At 43.4% G+C, this 14,677-nt stretch overlaps 1 protein-coding gene and 1 long non-coding RNA gene across 5 annotated transcripts in view; both read left to right on the top strand.

The window, feature by feature from the left end:
* The window catches only part of magi3a (membrane associated guanylate kinase, WW and PDZ domain containing 3a), a 159,662-nt gene that overhangs the window by 24,607 nt on the left and 120,378 nt on the right, over positions 1–14,677 (top strand). The gene's annotated exons all lie outside the window — the stretch shown is intronic.
* LOC117947131 overlaps positions 9,307–14,677 on the top strand; it is a 16,388-nt gene continuing 11,017 nt past the window's right edge. The window contains exons 1-2 of the long non-coding RNA XR_004657160.1: positions 9,307–9,321; positions 12,438–12,444. This is a non-coding gene — a long non-coding RNA (uncharacterized LOC117947131). The remainder of the gene's footprint in view (positions 9,322–12,437; positions 12,445–14,677) is intronic.

Here is a 14,677-nt window from a genome sequence, read left to right as displayed (position 1 = left end):
ATATATATATATATATATATACTTGTCATCTGACTTAGCATTGTGTGTTATGTGAGACTATTTCAAATAACACACAATAGGCCTACTTGCTTCTTGCTTTGAGGAAATTCTCTTTACTGATTAAGAGTTTGTCCTCGCGGCTGCCCTGTTTGACGGACAGCCAGCCTCGTGTTTGATATGAATATCAATCATTTCGGATTAGCTTACACCAGCAGAGCATGGGGGCACCATGTGATTGTAAAGCACATCTCATATTTAATGTGTCTGCCAATCACGGCAGATTACCTCCGAGCGGTCGAGCAGAAGTTAATCATGTGATGGTTCGAGACGTCGGTCACACGCCGGGCATTGGGGTTAGAGCTTTGTGTCCACGTGGTGCAAAAACAGTGGCAGGCAGTATTCTCAAACATCGCCGCATTGTGGCCATAATAAGACCGGATTCTCTTTGAAAACCATCAAAGTTATACGAAATCCCATCGGTGGAATGAACCTGTTTGTTTGAAGTGGTTGCGCTTTGAAATGCCTCATATGAGAGTTTGGCTCGAAAGCTCTAACTGTCAGAAATGCTGAGGTGAAGAGTTGAAAGGAAGCGGAACTTTCTTGATGGCGTTTCTCCAGCAGTGTGATGGGAGTCCTGCTTATCTCTCTGGCAGGGCTTTGACACAGAGAGACAGGCAGAGCGCATTGGTCTCGCTGAATAACAGTTTGTGTTTTTTTAATGAAACCTGCCCTGCATGGATGTGTGCATATGCATGCTGTGGCGAAGGAAGGTTTTGTATAAACAATATCCCTCTAATGACTCAAAGCAGTGGAAATTCAGAGCTGACCGCACGCTAATCCTGAACTCTTCAAGTGCATGAGTCATCCAATGTGCAAACAACAAAGCAGAGTAAGGTTCCTGCACTTTTAAGTTCGGCTTCACACTGCTGTGCTCTGCTCACTGCGCAAGCTAAGAGGAGTCCCTATCACTGCCTCGGGGCCAAGGTCTCTGCCCTCAGACAAGGTTACACAGTTTCTAATGCTCAGGGGTGTTATTACTTATTTACTCATTCAAAGTGATTCTACATCCACAGGAAATATCTCGTCTGAGAAAGGGAGGGAACCGAGGGTGGGCTAATGGAGCCTATTGTTCTCCTGATCCATGTTCAGACCAAACGGAGGGGGGAAGGTGTGTGTGTGTCTTCATTCTCGTTCAGTCAGGAGGAGTTTAGGGTTGTGTGAGGAGCTGTGCGTGCCCGACTAAGCCATGTCTTGGGGGGGTCAGGAAGAACAACAGAAATGTGTTATGCTGTACTCTGCTGGAACCCAGCTGGGGCATTACTTAACCCACACAAACACACACACACACACACACACACACACACACACACACACACACACACACACACACACACACACACACACACACTTTGTTGTAGTTCAGTGAGCACAGCGCCAAGTCATTGTTAAGGGAACTATGGATTATTGTGCATGTGTAAGGGAGTAAAGGGCGTAGACGTGTGCAAGTTACTTGTATTCACGGGGAGTAGCCTCTTCTGCGAGCAACTGTAGGCCTGTGTGTGTGTGTGTGTGTGTGTGTGTGTGTGTGTGTGTGTGTTTTAGAGTCTGAACTGCGTGGGAATGGAAGCATTAATGTTGCGTGCATTATCCCAGCTCTCTGTCTGTGTCTGTTTCCCCCTCATCTCGCTGCTTTGTTTGGCCCCCTGGATTTTCCCCTAATAAATCCCAAAGCGTATCTACCGATGTAGCAGGGTTGTAATGAAAGAGCGGGTACATTTTCCCTGTAATGGTACAATAACAGGTGTGTGTTGATTAGATCTGTCTATGCTGGAGTGTTGCGTGGTTATCTGCCATCTTTTTGTGCTCAGCATTTGCAGCTGCAGCGTGTCTCTAGTTTTGAAGTGACTTTATTTCATTTTTTTCCTCATCCAGATTTTCCATGTTTCTAAACAGATCCCTCGGGCCATTCCTGCTCCGAGGCTTGCCGATTTCATGGCCTTTTTCCACGCATGCCTCAGTGCCGTGTCACTCTCTGTTCCCTGATTTGTGTCTCTCTGGGGATTTAAAACGGGTTAAAAGTGAAATGGTATCCTCACAGACACGTAAACACATAGTGAAATATAATGAAACCAAACTGTTCCTGCACAAGTTTTTGTGTGTGGTATGCCCATTGGCTGGTTTTTAAAGATTATTTCTTGGGCTTTTCCCTAGTGACAGTGGTTAGACAGGAAAGGGGGAGACAAAGAGAGGTATGACACTCAGCAAAGGGCCGCTGTCCTCTACATTAGGGACGTCACGAGAAACCGATACTTCTGTACCAAGTCAATACCAAAATTCTAAAAATGTGACAGTACTCGTTTCTCTACAGTACAGTAAGTACCAGGGGATGCAATTCTTCTGGACATGATGTGGGCACCACATATGATATGATAATATGTTTTATTGTCACAAAAGATCAGAGAAACATAAATATATTAAAGGTCGGATAAACAAAATGTATAAAAATACAAACTTGATATGATATATGAAATGAAACTTAGTCCTTTAAACAAAAACACAATAACAAAAAGTGTTGCCAACAGGGACGTTGTAGAGCGTCCTCTGGTGGACAAACTATGCAACGCCAACACTTAAAACATGGTTGACAGTCCGTTTAAAAAAAAATATTATTCATTTATCTGAACCATTTATTTGTCATTATAAATGATTATGATGAATGAATATTTTAATTTAATTGGCCGTTTATAATTGCCGATACGGATATATCAGGAAATGCCCATTATTGGCCGATAATATCATCCCACTGATATATTGGTTGGGCTCTACTCTAAAGTACTGGCTAGAGAGTTGCTGGGCCGCTGCCCAATACTGCATCCCATTTTGGCCCTCCAAGATCCCTACTGGTGCAGTCCTGTTGAAAGGCAGAGTAGCAGTTGTAGTCCTCTGTTGCACCTTTTAAAACAACTTGACGCACAACACAACCCGGCGCTGACCCCTGTGCAACCATGCCAGTGTTTCCCACAGCTTGAGAAGGGACTAATGGCGGTGGGTGGCACGGGATGTGACGATGGCTGGGTTCAGTAATAAACTAGTCAAACAAAGGTTTGTGAACTATTTATTGAAAACGACTACATAACAAAGAAAGAAAACAACTTTTTACAACAAATTATATGAAAAGTATAGCCACAATGTGCTCTTTCAGTTAAAAATGCATAAAATGCATTGTTGATTGGCAAAGAAATGGTAATTGGGATTTGATCCACCTGTGCAGGTCTCAATCTGCCTGGGCAGATTGGAAACACTGCATGCTATACCATGAAGCAAGACAGGAGAAGACGTACTGTACAACTGATTTTTCTTCCAATTTTACCCCGAGACCCAGTTTGTCATCTCTTGCCCTTTCCGTCTGTTTCTGCCCTTCTTCTCTAGTGCTCACTTCTTACTGCAGACATTCCCAAACACTGAGTAGTTAGTATCATCAAAAGCTTCTATCCAGCTTCTGTCAGTGTGTGTGCAACCAGTCAGATATCTTTATCACCCTCTACCCAGAGCTCCTCAGAGCTGTCAGCCTTTTGTCCTCCTGCTGCACACGGCAAGATAAAAGTAATCACGTCTGAAGCCTCCAGTCCTTTTCATTTCAAAATTGCACAACGTGTTGGATACTAACTTTATATGGCACTTTGGTCACTTGGTGCTGTGTGGACGCTGAGCACTGAAGTAAACGATCAGCAGGAGAGGTGCTGGGCATTCCTGTAAGTGCATTCCTTTGAACAATAGTCCTTTTATGTTTGTCCAGGCTCATTGTGCAGTCCAAGTGTCAAGAGACAAACAAGTCCTGCTGCTAGAAAACATTCAAATCAATCCAAGGCCTAGGTATTTTAAGTAGCATTGATCAGATGTTTTGCATTGGTCATAGCCCTTGCAGTTGCTAAGTGACCACGGGAACACTATGTGATGCATGGCACGTAGTTGGAAGTTGAAATATTTCTATAACTATAGCTGGGGGTGTGGCCTTGACCAACTGCCACTTCACTTATGACCTCATAAGGTGAAGTTTACCGATTGGCCCATCTGAGCTTTCATTTTCTCAAAGGCAGATCAGGCAGATCTGGATACCCAGGGCACGGTTTACACCTATCACCATTTCTAGCCACTGGGGGACCATAGGCAGGGTGGGGGAACACAAATGTAAAAAAAAAAAAACTCAAAGTGAAATTTTCCTGCATTAGGACCTTTTAAAACTCCATTCCAAAAACATGCAAAACCTTGAGTGCTGTTAGGAATGTGAAGCAGAAATTAGCTTCTTGCAACTGGTTTGTTGTAATGCATGCGCAAATGTGGCGCAGGGCAAACTCAGCTGTCTGTCTGTCTGTCTGTCAGCAGGGTTACAGACAGACCACAGGCCCGATTTCCAAGAAACTTTGCAGAAGGGTGTAGCGTGGGCCATGGGAGAATTTTGGAGTGGATCCAAATCACTGGTCGGATACACAAATCATTTTCCCCTTTGGTTGACAGAGCGTCTGTGCCGCATTCATGTGGTGTAGTAATAATCTGAAAAATTAGTTCCTTTGTAGTTCACTGTGTAGCGCTGATGTAAATTGTGATAACGTTGAGACATGTACGTCATAATAAAAAAAGTATGCCATTGGGTCCTGTCAAAAATAAAGACAGAAAATGCCCCCCCAAAAAATCTTTAAAAACAAAATATGTCTTTGTGACTGTAAGTATGGAGGGAAAACGAGATTCACGCTCTTTACATTTGCTCTTGCACTTGCATTCGACACCCAAAAAAGTATGGACTTGAAAAGTTTGTCGTTTGTCATGTTCCGAATGTGAGCTACAAAGCCAATATTGATTTCCAGTGCTCAGCTTGATTGTAATGAGCCCAAAACTCGTTTGCAGGCTGAACTTTGATGTCAGCAAATTGATGATTTCCAAAGAAAAGTTGGCTGGTTGTAAACCTCTGGCCAGGCAGTGTCGGAAGCCCGAAGCTCGCCAAGCTTAATTGGTCCCCTGACATAGTACCAAATCAATAAACCAGTTTGGTTTCTTTCTTTCAGACCGACTTGGTTTGAGGTGGATCCACATTTCTCAATGCTCACGGAAGAGCTACATGCTTCGTATTGATTCTTTCTGAAGTGATAAACAAAGGAAAATAGGTTTCAGTACTTCACTACCTTAATCTCATGTCCACTGTAATGGCCTCTGTGCTCTAAAATCACTCTCTGTAATCAAAACCCCAAAAAAGAACCAAAGAAGAGGCTTTCTGTATGTGATGAAAGTCATTTTCTCTCTCAAGTGTAACCAGCCAAACCAGATAATACTGTAACCTTCAAACAGTCAGCCTCCGGCACTGGCTCGCTTATCTTACCCTCCAGTGAACTTGCCCTCTTCAGCTCTTCTCCTGGCCTGTCATTCTATGGAATCAGCCTTCCCCAGGCTGCCCCTAATCAACCCCACCTCACCGACCTCACCCCAACATCCCACCCACCCACACTCTTGCCCAGCCGGGTAGTCAGGTAGCTGCAGTGCCCTCGAGCTACGTGCAGATAAAAATGCATCTACAATTATTTTTTGGGGCATTATTTTAGGCCTTTATTTGGTTAGGACAGCTTAGACTTGAAAGGGGAGAGGGGGGGAAGACATGCAACAAGGGGCCGCAGGTTGGAGTCGAACCTGCGGCCGCTTCATCAAGGAGTAAAACTCTATATATTGCCGCCCGATCCAGCAGGTGGGCTAACCAGCTGCACGCAATTCCAAATTTTACAGAGCAATAAATTATCTCAGAAATAACAGCAATTGAAAACTGTTCTGCTCCTAATCCCTCTTAATGTACACACATTACTCATAGACGTTAGACATTTAATTTGCATCCCTCAGTGTTCGTGTTTAACTCGGTCGGCTTGACCAAATCAACGCTTTTGGACAAAAACACAAACAAATTAATCTGAACAGATGAACTAACGGGGGAGATTGTTTTCATTCTTTTTAATTTCTATAAGAATCTAAATGAGTGTCAATAACACCCAATGCACACAAAGGTGCAAAAGTTTAAAAATAAAAATATTAAAATGTGAAATAGTATTATATGATCCGCCTGCGAGCTTTCACTCCACACAGAACAGATCAGTATCTTCTCCTGAAAATCTCTCCTTCCTGCTCAGCAAATCCTCCATCGTAACAGAAGTGTGCCAAGGTACTAACGCGCCTGGCTTTTTAAAGGGAATGGGAGATGACACTCTGATTGGTTTATTGCATGATACGGCCAAAACACCCCTTAATTAAGCCACGAAGTACAACCCTTTTGAACCATTCTTCCGGCGCACAGACCTTTTTTTTATTTTTATTTATTTTTCGCTGTCAAACTAGCAAACGTAGATTTGGACACGCCCTAAACGCACCTGCACCCGGCGCTTCAAGCCCTGCGCTTGGATTAAAACAGGGCCCAAGAAATCAGTGTGAACAAACGCAGGTCACCATGCTCCAACCTCCGGACCTGGAGACTGGCAGGTCAAAAACAGCAATCTGTGGCGCAATCACCGCTCGCTGCGCTCTCCCCGCCATTTCATTTGGCTGAAAGGCAGCTGCTACTACTGCGGCGGCGGCAGCTTGCTGTGATTGCCGGGAGAAATGATAGAAGAAGATTGCAGAGGGGGCAGGCGAAGGGGAGGAGAACCAAACTTGAAGGAAAAAAGAGAGCAAGAGAAAAAACTTTATTAGTCACAGCACAATGTAGTGAAATGTGACTGCATTTAAGCCATCCTTAGCATTAAGAGCAGTGGACAGCTACACATACAGCATCCGGGGGGCGACTTGGGGTTCAGTGCCTTGCTCAGGGGCACTTTGACACGTGACTGGAGGAGCCTGGGATCAAACCTGCCGATCTTGTGGTTTTAAGGGTAGGATTGGGCATCGAGAAATGATTCCAACTTGGAATTGTTTCAAAAAATTAAGTTTTGCAAAAAAAAATAGATTTTTTTATTAATCGTTTGGAGAATATGGTTTTGAATTCAAGTTTTCACAAATGCAGAAGTTTTTGTTACTGTAGCAACCACCGCACTTCCAGGCGCTTGTTATGTGTGTACAGCCACGAAGCGCAGTTAGCGGCGCTTTAAAGTGTGGCTTTGTTTAACATTGAAAACTCCCTGTTAAACTGTAAATAAAATGTCTCTCGTAACCAGGGCTTTAAAGCAACAGCCGCCAACCCATGGGTTGAAAATGTATTTCCGTTGATCCAGTCGTCCTTGTTCTTCTTCTTTTTTTTGGATTATTTATAGAAAAGGGCCGCGGGTCGGATTCAAACCCAGGCCACTGAAAAGGACTCTGTCAACAATGGGCCCATGCTCCTACTGGGTAAGCTAGAGGACGCCCCAAAAGTCTTAGTATTGTAAGCCAAAGAATGGGACAGCCCAGACCTGGAAACACTACATTTGATGTTAGAACATCACACCGTGAGGAACTTTGCCACTTAACCCTTTTAAAGGTCCCATGGCATAAAAGAGGCATTACGAGGTTTTTTAACATTCATAAGCGCTCCCCCATAGGTGTTAACCAAGTCCTGGGTATCCTGCTCTGCTTTTGAGAAAATAAAAGCTCAGATGGGCCGATCTGGAATCCTGCCCCTCATGAGGTCATAAGGGGCAAGGTTACCTCCTGCCCAGAGAATTTGGCCCACCCATGAGAGAGAGACATCATGGCTTTCAAACGAGCAAAGTGGCAGTTGGTCAAGGCCACACCCCCAGCCTCCACCTTCTTTTCTCTCTCTATCTTCTCTCCTTTTTCTTGTTTCCTTTCTGTTTCTCCTTGTCCTTGTTGCCGTTCTTCCTGCCTCATCTGTCATCCACAGGCTTCGGCTGCAGGGTTGGGGGTCTCCGCAGCAGGAGACACGGGGGCATATGTCCTACTCCTGATCCCTTTATGTAAGGGGTTTTGCACGGGAGCAAGCGCTTGGTTAACGTTGGGTCATAAGCCGAGGCTAATTGGCAGAGGGCGACAGGGTACCCTGTGGGGACAAAAAGAGGGGGGAGAAGGGCAAGGGCCACATTATGCTCAGGGAAGGCTGTACGAAAACATATGGCAACGCTAGATTTGCTCTTGTTGATTCCAATCTAGGAGGAGGAGGGAGTTTGGGTGCAGCACTGAGTGGAGCCAAGATGAGAGGGGCGGGTAGACGAGAGGGGGAGGCAGGGGGAGGAGAGGAAGGCAGTGGCACAGATGCAGAGTAATTAACAAAGGCTGCCGTTACACAGTGGCTGACAACACCAGTTGCTCTGCGTGTGTCAATACATCATTGATGAACTACTGTACACGTGCTGCTACTGCAAAAGATACCATAATTCTTCCAGGTAAACTGCACCGTTGATAAAAAGCCTTTTGGAATAAAACCATTTAGCCAGAAAGATTGGCTGATCAAGGGTACGGATGATGCCTTCAAAATGTCCGTCTCTAAATTAGAATAAATCGTGTTCAACTGATAAATGTCATTCCAACCGAATACTCTTAATTCCTGCAAATAATCATACATGGCAACATAAAAAATGTTTTAAAATGTGAAATGCACTTGCCGTCTTATCTCCCTGCCCCCTCTCATGTGCAATTCTTTTATTTATTTAAATGTGCCCTTAATGTATGGGATGTTACCATGTACAACAACAAAAAAGGCCATCTATCTGTCTGTCTATCTACACACATCTTGAGCATTTTATCATTAATATGCAAGGGATTACGTATCTGGCATCTATAATGCAGCTCTTGTGTAATCAAGTGGAGTCCCTGCTGGCTAATAATGGCTGTTGGAATGATGTCTCGGGGCCGCAGCCAGGGAGGCGTGAGAACAAAAGATCTGTCAGACGTGTGGTTAAACGGACAGCTACCACAATCGATGAATTACGAGAACATATCCCACGGGATTTGTTTTGGATTAGGCCAATTTCCCTACAAGACGCCAGTAATCCCCGGCGCACGCGTGTTTTTAGTCTTTTCCGAGGCCGTGGAGAGACAATCTGGTCAACATCATTGCCCATCTGCGGCTCTGCATCATCAGTGGTCTGCTCCAACCAACGCCATGAACAGATGCAAGCTGGGCAGAATTTCCAATTTTTATTCAGGACACAACGGAAGGACCATAGTAAAAAAATAAATTAAAAAAAAGCCCATGCATACAGCAATATTGCAACAAATATTAGGGGTGGGAATCTCTGAGAACCTTCCCATTCAATACTGATTATCAATGTATAATGTATAAATCTGAGTTTGTTAGATTTCTACGTATACAGTATTTTTCACAAACAAGTTTTTGTCTACTGAGGTTTTTAGTGTGTAGTTGTTCCATGCTTAAGCCTTAAACATGCTTGTGATCCGCCATGTCAGAGGCTCAGTCAGGTTAAAGGTGGAGAACTGGCTTCTTAGAACATGAAACATGAGGCGGTCAGATGTAACGTGATAAAGTAGATCAGCAGCCTTTATGTGTTTTGGCTTTTGTGCATGTCTTATTAGATCTTGTGTGTGTGTGTGTGTGTGTGTATATATATATATATATATATATATATATATATATATATACACAAAATATTGTTTTTGTCCATTATTCCATCTCTTTTAGTCACTCTGTTTCCTGATTTGTGTAAAATCAACACATTTAAAAAAATAAATAAAAAAACAATTTGGTTTTTAAATAGTAATCAATTATTAACTGATCAGAATCAATCATCAAATGTTGTAGAGAAAATCGCAATGCATCTAAGAAATATAACCCTGACAAATATATGGTGTATGGTTGACTGTTATATAATACCATTTGTAGAGCCGGTTTAATATAACATCAGCAGTATTAAGATTGACATTATCGTGATGTAAATTTTGCAGCACGTGTACGGGCACGTTCAGAAAAACAACTAAAAAGCGATCTGGCAATATGCGGCACGGTTACTTAGCCGTGGGGTTGTCGATTAAACGACCTATTTGTGTTACGTCTTGTTATTTAATCCCCTATGTAGCATAGGTAGTAGACTTTTATTCATTCCAGTTATTGTGTTTTATACGATTGTTTAGAAATCTCGGCATTTCTGACCCAGTTGAAGTCATCTTTGTTTTTACGGAGAAATAGAGACAGAAAATAGACGGAGGGACGGTGCTTTGCTGTTGCAGGAAAAAAGTCAGCTGTTCCACAAACTCCTGAGCAGTGCTTGTCTTTGGTGTTTTAGAACGTTCTCATGGCAGAGATAGAGGCAGTGATGTTGTATTGTACGGGACTCTCACTCCGCATCCCAACGGGCTGACAAGTCTGATCGCCGGTTACATGATTGGCTACCGCAGCGTGACGTCAGGATAAGTTCCTCCAAAAGTTGAGTCCGTCTCGACCTTTTTGCTGCGGTTTTTCAGCTTGCCCTGCGGCCCCCAATGCTGCAGCGTAAACGCACTACCCCCATTCAAAATGAATAGGCAGACCTCCGTTTTTCACAACACTGTCTGAGGATTAGAGCCCGACCGATAAAGGATTTTTAAGGCCGATACCGATACGAATATTTGGTTATTTAAAAATCTGATATGCTGCTTTATCGCCGATATATATTTAAAAAAGAAAATCCAGAAACACTTTACAAAACAAACAATTTCCCTTACATTAGTTGTCGCTATTTGAGTTCTCACTAAAATATTATAATAATTTGTGTCATTGTCACAACAGAACAGAGGAACATCAAAATATATTTCAGGTATGATAAATGTATAAAAATACAAACTTAAGATATGCAACTTAAAATCCTTTAAACAGAAACAAATTTAACAAAAAAATAATCAGTGTTGCCAACAGGGACGTGGTAGAGCGTCCTCTGGTGGACAGACTATGCAACGCCAACGCTCATAACACGGTTGACAGCCCTTTTTTCTTTTTTAAATATTCATTTATTCAGAGTCATTTATTTGTTCTGATAAATGATTCTGATGAATGAAAAAAAAATGCTGATATATTGGGAAATGCCTAATGTCGGCCAATAATATCGGACCGCCGATATATTTGTCTGGCTCTAATGAGGACGGACGCCATCATTGTAATTGCACGCTAAGCCTGTCTTGTCCCTTTTTTAACTGAGACTATTTGTTGTGACACAGCTCACATTCTTCTGTTGCCGACGTCATCTTTCATCCCTCCAATCTGTCCTTATCTTTCTGTCTCGCCTGCCTAACCATCCATGTATTCTCCTATCCATTCCTTTCTCCATGCAAACCATCCATAACTCTGCACTTTGTCTGGCACCAGGGATCGGATCGATCGAGCATCCGTCCCCCTGCAGCTCCCTGCATCCTGGGCTTGTTTTCCGACTTGGATCAATACTACGTCATCATCATAATCCCCCCCAACCTCCCCTTTCCTTCTGTGCCTTCCTGACGCAGCAGCAGCGGCAGCAGCGGCTCCTTCATACATCTCCTTCCTCAGGCATCCCGCATCTTGCACCACAGAGCAGCAGGCGCACGAATGAGCCCTGTCTGACAAAAGGGTGCATTGATTTCTCCCGAGCCTCAGGCAGCACTGGCGAGCATTGATCCAAGTGGTGTTGAAATAGGGTTCCTTATTGAGACGTGATTACATGCTAAATGGGCTTGTCCATAATAGGCAAGTTGGACATACAATAGGAAAGTGTCATGTGAAAATGCTGAGCTGCGTAGGAGCCCGCCAGGGAGATGTGTTGCCAGCAGTTCTTCTGCAAAAAGATCTGGATTCCCCACTCATTAAAAAATAACACACTGTAATATCAATCTCAATAATTGGTTGCACACAAGACAAACACAGACGAGCCAAATTCTCTGGGCGGGCAAAGCAGAGAAAGGGGAGGTAACCTTGCCCCTTATGAGGTAATAAGGGGCAAGATTCCAGATCGGCCCATCTGGGCTTTCATTTTCTCAAAGACCGAGCAGGATACCCAGGGCTCGGGTTACACCTACCACAATTTCTAGCCACTGGGGGACCATAGGCAGGCTGGGGGAACTCATATTAATGTTTTTTTTTTAAAGTGACATCTTCAAAACAATGGGACATTTTAATGGAAAAGTACATTTTCTCAGATTCCGTCTCTTTAAATGTGAATATTTTGTCGTGGCTTCACACCTCTGTGACAGTGAACGTAATATCTTCAGTTGTGGATAAAACAACACATATGAGGCGGCCATCTTTGGCTTTGGGAAACACTGATCAACCTTCTTCACCATTTTCTGACATTTTAAAGATCAAATAACTAATCAGAACGATAAAAAAAAATGAAAAGGATTGTTTAAGTGTTTTTACTATGATGTTGGCTGCGTCCCCCTGTTTGCACGCGTGCCCCGTAGCTCACCCAGGGACCGTCCTGTTGACGACACCGGTCTGCTCGGCTGACAGCTCACGGCACTCTCACACCTTCTGCTCTCTCTCATGAGTGCGGCAGCAAGGGGGAAAAGGACAGGAACATGGTATGGCAAGGAATTGCTTTAGGTTAGCTCCATCTTCCCTTTCTCCTGTCTTCTCAATCAATCTCATTTCTACTTTCTTCTCTCGCCCATCCTCGTCTTCGGCCTTTGACTCGCTCCCCTCCCTTGCTGGTCCATTGTCTTCTCCGTCGGCTGTCCTCGTCTTTGACACAACTTGAATTTGGCCCCTCCCCGCCTCCCCGCCTCCCCGCCTTCCTTGACACCCACACCTCCTCCTCCCCACCTCTGACTCCTGGGGTATGTCCCAGGTACTTAAATCCCATCCACATTACCTTCTTTTACTTCTCGTCCTCGTGTCCATCCCACGGAGGAAGCATGATCTTGTGTATCCTCCTTACTCATACTTGATCGGATATCCCTCCTTGATTAGGGCTGCACAATATGTACTTTTAAAATCATCGAATAACAAGCACACACACACACACCGTGAAATACTGCGACTTATCTCCAAAGACACTCCAACATTTAGTTAGTTAGTTAGTTGAGAGTATCAGCAGAGAATTGTACTTTGAAATGTAACTATTTTTTTTTTTTTTTAGTAGTGTCTTCTGTTTAATTTCATTTATGTAATAAAATGTTGGAAATTACTTTCTTTTTACATCTTTTTCAAAAATCAAACAAGCAATTTGCTGTATTTTAGCAGAATACTGAAAGCAGCGGGAAGGCAAACCAAATTACACTTTAGTATCTGTTTATATGTATCGTATAAGTAATATCGTTAAGTACCATATCAATACTTTATTTAATCTGTTCCTGTTATCGTGCAGCTCTATCCTCGCTTCACGCTCCTCTGGCAGGAACAAGAGCTCTAAGTCCGACTTTGCAAACTTCGAGTGAGGAGCTATCAAATAAGTAGTCTGGCTTTTTCCTGCGGCACTGGAGCAATCCCGGAAGTGTAACGTTAAGGACATAGACTCAAATCAAATAAGAGACCCGAGAAGCAGCCCTGCACTCCTTGCTCGTTGCTTATTCTGCTGTTCAAAAGCTGTTGGATGAAAAAGCCGGATGAGGAGTTAAGTGTCTCATTACCAAAAGTGGTTTCTGGACCACCCTTATTTATTAGGAGCTGATGAGGTGGTATTGGACCAAGTGTGTGCCTTGGTTCGCGTGTGTATGTGTTTGTGTGTGTGTGCGCGCAATCTCTAGTGTTTTTTGTTGTCTTTTCTGTCCTCCTCTCTCTTTTTTGTGATGTATCGTGGGTGCTTGTGCAGCATTGTGTGATGGATGAATTCAGCCTTGCATCAACCAACCTGGAGTTGAAAAATCATTACTAACGTAAAAGAGAAATTGGGCGGTGATCGATAACTCCTATTCCCTACGACGGCTCCATCCAGGCACCATTTAACAAGTCCAATATTAAATCAAACTTCAAATCCGTCCCCCAGACAACACCTATTCAATTCACCCATGCACACCATATTTCCTGAAAGGGCAAACATGTTTTCCCTCTGCTGCACTTTATTCTGGATGTGTGCCGGTCGAAGCGGTAGCTCATTAAATGGGATTATCATTCTCCATGCACTCTTTATATACACAGCCCCAAAAATTTTCTTCAGGACAGTCATTTCATTGGGGTTTAACGTCTCTTTAGTGCTGTAATGATTGTTCTTGGACAATTTGCAGAGATATAGCAATTAATTAAACAAAATCAAAGGATTGGAAAATACCAACATATAGTTTTTATTGAAACCAGTCCTGATTCCTTAAGGAGGTATACATCCAGTACTTATGAACATACTATTATTTACTCAGAGGAAACACTATTATTACATCTACTTTTTGCAGCTCAAAGAATTGTCAAGTCAAGTGATGGACTTTGCTTTAAATTCAATCCAGTCGCTCAGATATAAAGTAATTCACCTCATCACCTCCAGGCAGATTTCCCAGGGAAATATGATGTAATCTCATTAGCGTTGTACGACTATTGTTTTCAATTACTCACATGGCTTAGATCCAGGTGCCTCAGAGCTGCTCCGCTTCCAGGCTTTTCCTTCCTGGCTTTGTAAGGAGCTGTTTTGCTGCAGCACGACTTCTCTCTGAGGTTTCTGGGAAGGACGGGCCAGACGTCCTCCTGCTGCCTCATTGGTTGTAGCCGATGATCTCATGCTCACTTTGTGCTTGTTAACAACTTTAGCGTTAGAAAGGGACGTTGTGTTGTAGGAATTTCAAGGCCTTACATCATTATCCGAGGTGGAATCAAAACGTGCCTGCTTAC

This window comes from Etheostoma cragini, chromosome 7, assembly GCF_013103735.1.
Source record: "Etheostoma cragini isolate CJK2018 chromosome 7, CSU_Ecrag_1.0, whole genome shotgun sequence".
Lineage (NCBI taxonomy): Eukaryota > Metazoa > Chordata > Actinopteri > Perciformes > Percidae > Etheostoma > Etheostoma cragini.
The sequence above is the reverse complement of the archived record's forward strand: the minus strand, read 5'-3'. Positions and strand labels throughout refer to the sequence as shown.